Below are 8,155 nucleotides of genomic sequence, written 5' to 3' on the forward strand. Positions count from 1 at the left end.
TGGTAATTACATGACGGACAGGATTGTGGTATGAACGTAATTTCTTTGGGTAAAAAAACTGAATCAGTTGGTTGTGGTTAATTTCTTCTTGCTTATGTTTCAATGTTCTTCGTGTGTTATTTTATGAATGCAGTGTGGTATGCAGTCTCCCAATCTTGGCTCCATATTTTATGTGTTCCGTAAGATTACAATCTCACATTTTTTCAATCGTAAATAAGGCACCAGCTCAGTTATAACTCACGTATAATATGCTGAAATTTCAATGAACAACCTTAAAATAAATTTCCAAATATAAACTGATTTCTTTCTTTTTATTTAAATTCTCCTTTATATACATATATATATATATTACCGGTTTTGTATGACTATTAAAAGATTATCATTAATGTTAGTCTGCTTGGTAAACCTAGACTAAATATCTGATGAAACAGTCGCCCAGTAATCCACGGTTAACGTCCCCAGACAGATCACGGCTTTTAACCCACTTTCATTGTCAATTAGCACCGATTTCAGTATACCAAAATTAAAGTAACAATATTACACATCAGCATACCAAAAAAAGAGTTACAATATTACAGTGCCTTTCGTGTGAGGTATTGGTGTGACGCAGTAGTAAACTGCCCGCAACGTACCCCTCCGATTTTTCCAGCAGAAAACCTCTCTGTCATACAGAACACCTCTAATGCAGCAGCAGCCGCCGTTTATGTATGCTTCCCAATTTGATCCTTTCACACAGTACCCGCGAACAAACACGTATTCCTCAATTATGACCTTAGTATTATGATCTTAGTATAATACCTGACAATGCTCCATGTTAGTACTTAGATACACTACTGGCCATTGAAATTGCTACACCACGAAGGTGACGTGCTACAGACGCGAAATTTAACCGACAGGAAGAAGACGCTGTGATATGTAAATGATTAGCTTTCCAGAGCATTCACACAAGGTTGGCGCCGGTGGCGACACCTACAACGTGCTGACATGAGGAAATTTTCCAACCGATTTCTCATACACAAACAGCAGTGACCGGCATTGCCTGGTGAAACGTTGTTGTGATGCCTCGTGTAAGGAGGACAAATGCGTACCATCACGTTTCCGACTTTGATAAAGATCGGATTGTAGGCTATCGTGATTGCGGTTTATCGTATTGCGACATTGCTGCTCGCGTTGGTCGAGATCCAATGACTGTTAGCAGAATATGAATTCGGTGGGTTCAGGAGGGTAATACGGAACGCCGTGCTGGATCCCAACGGCCTCGTATTACTTGTAGTCGAGATGACAGGGATCTTATCCGCATGGCTGTAACGGATCGTGCAGCCACGTCTCGATCCCTGATTCAACAGATGGGGACGTTTGCAAGACAACAACCATCTGCACGAACAATTCGACGACGTTTTCAGCAGCATGGACTATCAGCTCGGAAACCATGGCTGCGGTTACCCTTGACGCTGCATCACAGACAGGAGCGCCTGCGATGGTGTACTCAACGACGAACCTGGGTGCACGAATGGCAAAATGTCACTTTTTCGGGTGAATCCGGGGTCTGTTTACAGCATCATGATGGTCTCATCCGTGTTTGGCGATATCGCGGTGAATGCACATTGGAAGCGTGTATTCGTCATCGCCATACTGGCGTATCACCCGGCGTGATGGTATGGGATGCCATTGGTTACACGTCGCGGTCACCTCTTGTTCGCATTGACGGCACTTTGAACAGTGGACGTTACATTTCAGATGTGTTACGACCCGTGGCTCTACCCTTCATTCAATCCCTGTGAAATCCTACATTTCAGCAGGATAATGCACGACCGCATGTTGCAGGTCCTGTACGGGCCTTTCTGGATACAGTAAACGTTCGACTGCTGCCCTGGCCAGCACATTCTCCACATCTCTTACCAACGGAAAACGTCTGGTCAATGGTGGCCGAGCAACTGGCTCGTCACAATACGCCAGTCAATACTCTTGATGAACTGTGGTATCGTGTTGAAGCTGCATGGGCAGCTGTACCTGTACACACCATCCAAACTGTGTTTGACTCAATGCCCAGGCGTATCAAGGCTGATATTACGGCCAGAGGTGGTTGTCCTGGGTACTTATTACTCAGGATCTATGCACCCAAATTGCGTGAAAATGTAATCGCATGTCAGTTCTAGTATAATATATTTGTCCAATGAATACCCATTTATCATCTGCATTTCTTCTTGGTGTAGCAATTTTAATGGCCAGTAGTGTACTTACTAATAGACATTAATACTGTGAATGCATTTCGGTTAATACACGAACCATATTTAAAAGATAATCACGAACTGACAAGAGTGGGATACATTTAAAATTTAAGCTTATTAACGAACTGATATGAATAGAATATCTGTACCAAGTACCCTCTGCTTTGCGGAACGACTAGCAGAACTGTGATGTATCAATCACGGAAATAGAACAGCTGGTGGCAACAAGGCCAATGCATTTTTCAGAAATCAGGACGACGAAATTTGCTTATTATTTCGTTGAAAACAGTTTCCCGAGGCGATAACATATGCAGACATATATTTATAGTTCTACAGAGCATTGAGCAATGAAACCGTTACTTTAAATTAACTGTTTTTAGTACTCTATCGACGATTTAACAGATTCAAATTGGAGTAGAATATGTGTCTGTACATCCACAGTTTCAGAGAGGATTACGAGACTCGGCTGTTCAGTACAGAGTGTCAAATCAAAGAACTTTCAGTCGTCTAAGTCCCAAACTGTTATTTTATTGGACTACCAGTTTCGGTGATTTATTACGCTATCTTCAGGAAGATTCAGACCTCGGTTCCGCTGAAAATAGGACCCTCCTTCAAAGATTGGTATCTGTAGATTTGTGCTTGATACAGCACATGATGTTTGAAGTGATCGCTGTATCAAGAAGAAATTTATATATACCAGTCTTTTAATGCTCGTTCCTATTTTGACAGGAACTGGGGTCGGAATGTTCCAACACGTCAGTCAGGGGCCTGAAGATGGAGTAATAAATCTCCGATACTGGTATCCCAATGAAATAACAGTTTCGAAATTAGACGGCTGAAAGGTGTTTGATTTGACATTCTGGAGCAAAATATATCCCAACCCTCCAAACTGATAATGCAAGTTCCCTGCTGGATCGTCTCCTAAAGCTGTAGTGTCTCGAAAGCCGTTCAAGTTCCTAAAAAAAGCTTCCTATTTATACGCTAAAGCTACAAGATTGGTGTAACACATGGAAATACTAATAACATTCGAGGAACCAACTTTCTCATATTTTAAAGAAACATAGTTCAGTTACGGTGTTTTGTGTGTCTGTTTCTGGATCTACCATGGGTGGATTCACTTCCAGATTCTACCCTGGACATAAGACTGGTGCATTCACCCTGAACAATGTCTCAGGCATAATATTAGTGGTACGTTCCAAACAGGACCACAATCATATCGCTGGTGGGTTCAACTTGGACGCTACCATGCACTCATAGTGGGTGGATTTACTTTTAAACCCCATCCTGAATCTATCCTAGACAGTGGAGGCTGCAACAAAAACCGACACACAGAATATGGTAGCTGAGCTACTTTTGTTACAATACCATAAAGTCAGTTGCTTGAACATTATTATTACTTCCATTTCTTACAGAAATCTTGTAGCTTTAGAGTAATTATCCAAAACAATCACAGCCATAGTTGGAATATATTCTGTATTACTAACATATGGGGTAGTACAAACTGAGGTAATTGTTTTTGAGAGGTCAGTAGGCATATAGCTGCATTCATCTAAAGTCAGCAAACCGTGCGTGTTTTCCTGTATGTATGAATTAGATTTGGCAACAAGTACTGGGTGTTGCCAGTCTTTCCCTCTGGGTTGATAGGTCTTGCAAACATTTTATAGAATCTCTGCTTTGTGGAGGGGTCCAAATCACTATTGTTGGCTAGAGAAACTTGGTAGGGTAACCAATAAGAGCATAAATATTCTTGTAAATTTACACACAGAATATGGATAAAAATATGGATTATTATGGAAAATTGGAAAATATGGAAAATATGGAAAAACATGAAGATATGGGGAAAATTTTATGTGGTATACAAACATGGGAATACCGTACATCTGTATTTATACAGAAGGAGTGCCCGAAATTATAGTGATACAACCACAATATCTACAGAAATTGGATGACAGAACGTGTTGGATGCTACGGAAGCTTCTGAAGGTTAGCAATAAGAGCACAGTTATTCTTGCATGTTCATACACACACTATAGGAAAAGTGTAAAATGTAGATAATGAGTAAAAAATTACGGAAAATATGGAAAAATAAGAAAAAGATGCGAGCACAAATATTCTTGCATATTTATACACACACGACGGAAAAATTGGAAAACATAAGTAATGTGTAAAAAATACGGAAACCGTGAAAAATAAGGAATAGATTCTGATATACAGTGGAAGTGCTGGATCTCTATATTTGTAGGAAGGAAGTAATCGAAATTTGTAACTTTAGCACTACATACGTAGGAGATGGATGACACCATACATACACTTAGAGAAAAGAATATTATAAAGAGAAAGTTATCGCAATTTACAGTAGAAGTTGTAGGGGTAGAAAATTTTAGCAGGGAAGCACTCAAAGTTATTTTGAGGAAATATGGACATATGACTGCGTCATATAATGCAGTGTTGACCAACGTTGAAACGAATATTCCAACAGATCAACATTCTGGGCTGTTGTATCACCTTCATGGATATAATTCAAGACTTCCTTAGAGATTTTGACAACGATAGTTTCGCTGCAGTATACCATAAGTGTATTATATGAGGCATCTAGGATATAAGTCGTCTTTTTTGGATGATTTACCACCCAAACCATTGCTGGTGGTAGGAATTCTGATACTGTAGCTATGGTAAATGCATTTCACACATAGGAAGGTGTACGAAGCAATCGTGGATTATGTAGAAGTATGCTTTTCCAGGAAGTTAGAGGAACACTTTGCTAGTTACTGAACAGCTCCCGCGAGGGATCACAATCATTAGAAATGCTACGTTTAGATTCGTATGCCTTACAGTATGTTTTCCGCTTGCCTGTACACTGTCAAGCTGCGATATGAGTGTCATTTATATAAACTGCCTATTGGCTTCTGTCTCGGGTTCTTCGGCCGACGTTCCTCTAATGATTTTACTGACGTTTCGCCAGCACGAGTGGCTGGCATTGTCAAATCTTCACCCTCCACTGCCGGTGGTGAACAGGAGATGAGCTGGCGGCCGCAGACTGTTTGTACCTGGCGTGCGAGCTCGGCTCCAGTTGACCACCGGCAATGGAGGGTGAAGCTTTGACAATGCCAGCCACTCGTGCTGGCGAAACGTCAGTAAAATCATCAGATGAACGTCGGCCGAAGAACCCGATCAGAAGCCACTAGGCAGTTTGTCAACAAGTGGCCACGAAAGCCTTAACAATTTTGAGTCATTTAAATACTTCCAACTTCCATTCATAACTGGTGACTGCTTCATTAAAGGCCTTGTGTATAACGGGGATGTCTTCTTCTGAAAAATGAGAGGGAGTACACTGCGGTCAGGATATTTCTTATTTGTGCAAATATGGATTTTTATTACCAACAATGGTCCTTTCAACACGAATGAAGGAGGACGGACTTTAGTGTTCTTCCTGCCAGAAACTGTAAGGCGATATGTGTGTGACATGCATCTCATTTCTCACTAGAGTTGCCATATATAGACACTGGGATCATTTCAGTAAGCTACATTATATGTTAATAGCGTCAGAAGTACATTCACTAACAACATCCACCGTGTCTACATTGGAGAAGAGAGGTTGTGGTCTAAGAGCTTAGCTCTAAGAAGTATAGAGATGATACACATTATGATATATAAAAGATATTATAAATTATGAGAATGAAACAGTTACAAGATTGTGGAACCACACTGTCATTTATAATATATACACCGGTTGCTGGAAAATTATGTAAAATTAAATAGGCATTGTCTGTTTTTCCTTTATTTTTTGAAAAATTGCTAGCTGTGAGGGGGCCATCAGTTACGGTTTTCCTTTAAGGGTTGTAGAAATGACTTGTTTGCAAAGTCTACTAATTAACTGTAAATTAGGTGTGGTGGAACTATGGATGTGAATTTCCAGCTCTTCAAGAAGATGAATTTTCTTTCCTTTGCAGTCAGTGTGGTGTACAGGTTTTCCTTAATGGCTGTGTCAGACGCGTTGCAAAAGAGGGTTCATCAAACTTACTTAAGTGGAAGGCATCCATGTGTGCCTGGTATCTAGTAGTGAAACTCCTTTTTGTCTGACCTATCTACAATTGTGGGCAACTGTGACATAAATTTGGGTAAATACGTGATGTGCTGTTAAAAATCAAGTTGGATTTTATTAAAAATACAGCAGACAAACATAAAGAAAGAGCTGTTTTCTGTATGTCTGTGTATATCCTCAAACTAATAAAAACTTTGTACGAGGATATTTGTTTTCCTTACTCACTAGCCTGCAGCCGCACGGGATTAGCCGAGTGGTCTAAGGCGCTGCAGTCATGGACTGTGCGGCTGGTCCCAGCGGAGGTTCGAGTCCTCCCTCGGACATAGGTGTGTGTGTTTGTCCTTAGGATAATTTAGGTTAAGTAGTGTGTAAGCTTAAGGACTGATGATCTTAGCAGTTAAGTCCCATAAGATTTCACACACATTTGAACATTTTGAACTAGCCTGCAAAGAAATATAAGAAGTCTCCTATTTACGATGCTCTACTTGTATGACTTTGGACGGGGGCACTTGCTAGTTGGCTAGAGAAATAAACACCAAGATTTTAATTTACATGGACGTCAGAGCGTTTCTACCAATCCACAATCACATTCGCTGAGGTTGGTAAGGACTGCAAGGGAGTATCATTCTAGAATCATAGGTTACAGATCGATGCCTGCACCTACATCTTGAGCCTTACAAACAGCATTGTATGTATTAGAGAAGATTCCTAATGAAAGATATCAAAGGAAATAATTATAAACATTCAGAACAAAATTCCCAGCCTTATTAAACACAACAACTTTCACTGGAAGACAGTATGGGGAAATCCACCAGCTCACAGATGTGCACAGTGGCATACACGATTTAATCCCAACAGTCTCACTTCATCATAAAATAAAAACTGGCGTGTCATCCATGCTACCACCACTGCAGTGTGTCTGACACACCAGTACACCACACAGGAGGTTACCACAAATCATATGTCGGAGGAGATGAATTCGCTTTTATTCAATGAATGTTAACGAATTAAAGCAACTATAATTTAATGTATATAGGTGTTAAATTGGTTTTAGTCTCCAAGGTAAGATCTCTTATAAGGTTTATGTATTGGTATACAACGGGAGATAAGAATCTATAGCAGTTCTTCACTAAATGCAGGAAACGTATTTCAATAATCAAGGAATATTACGGTGACTGATGACTGCTTACTTGTGATATAGTGATTTTATTAACGAGGAAATACTGGAAGTACTCTCAATATCTATTTAGATACGCAGTATAAAATTCTTAGACCTATTTCAAGACAGTCTGCATATTGGGTCCATTGGCTGCTTCTGATAGAACGCATACTGTTCTGATCTCACTTATATAGTTTCTGCTGACAGACAGGCGTCTTTCCGAAAAAGTGAGACTGATATAGTCTCGCTTCGGAGGTACACATACTAAAATTGGAACGATACATAGATGATCAGCATTGCCCCTGCGCAAGAGTGACACGTAAAACGTGAAGCGTCCCATATTTTCTTCTACTCAATAGATGAATTTTTAGATATGAAGTAGTAACTGTAAAAAAATTAAAAATTATTATTTTGTGTAAAGAAAACTTATGTTAACGTGACACGTTCCACATCATTACAAAATGTCGTATTCGCGATCTATGGAACAAGTATGAATGTATATACACTCCTGGAAATTGAAATAAGAACACCGTGAATTCATTGTCCCAGGAAGGGGAAACTTTATTGACACATTCCAGGGGTCCGATACATCACATGATCACACTGACAGAACCACAGGCACATAGACACAGGCAACAGAGCATGCACAATGTCGGCACTAGTACAGTGTATATCCACCTTTCGCAGCAATGCAGGCTGCTATTCTCCCATGGAGACGATCGTAGA

General features: G+C 40.1%; 1 non-coding gene across 1 annotated transcript; it reads left to right on the plus strand.

Moving 5' to 3' along the window:
• Nucleotides 1-7,670: 7,670 nt before the first annotated feature.
• Nucleotides 7,671-7,775, plus strand: LOC126163345 (U6 spliceosomal RNA). The gene has a single exon (XR_007535234.1). It is a non-coding gene; the product is annotated as a U6 spliceosomal RNA (small nuclear RNA).
• Nucleotides 7,776-8,155: the final 380 nt, after the last annotated feature.

Source organism: Schistocerca cancellata, chromosome 2 (genome assembly GCF_023864275.1).
Source record: "Schistocerca cancellata isolate TAMUIC-IGC-003103 chromosome 2, iqSchCanc2.1, whole genome shotgun sequence".
Classification (NCBI taxonomy): domain Eukaryota; kingdom Metazoa; phylum Arthropoda; class Insecta; order Orthoptera; family Acrididae; genus Schistocerca; species Schistocerca cancellata.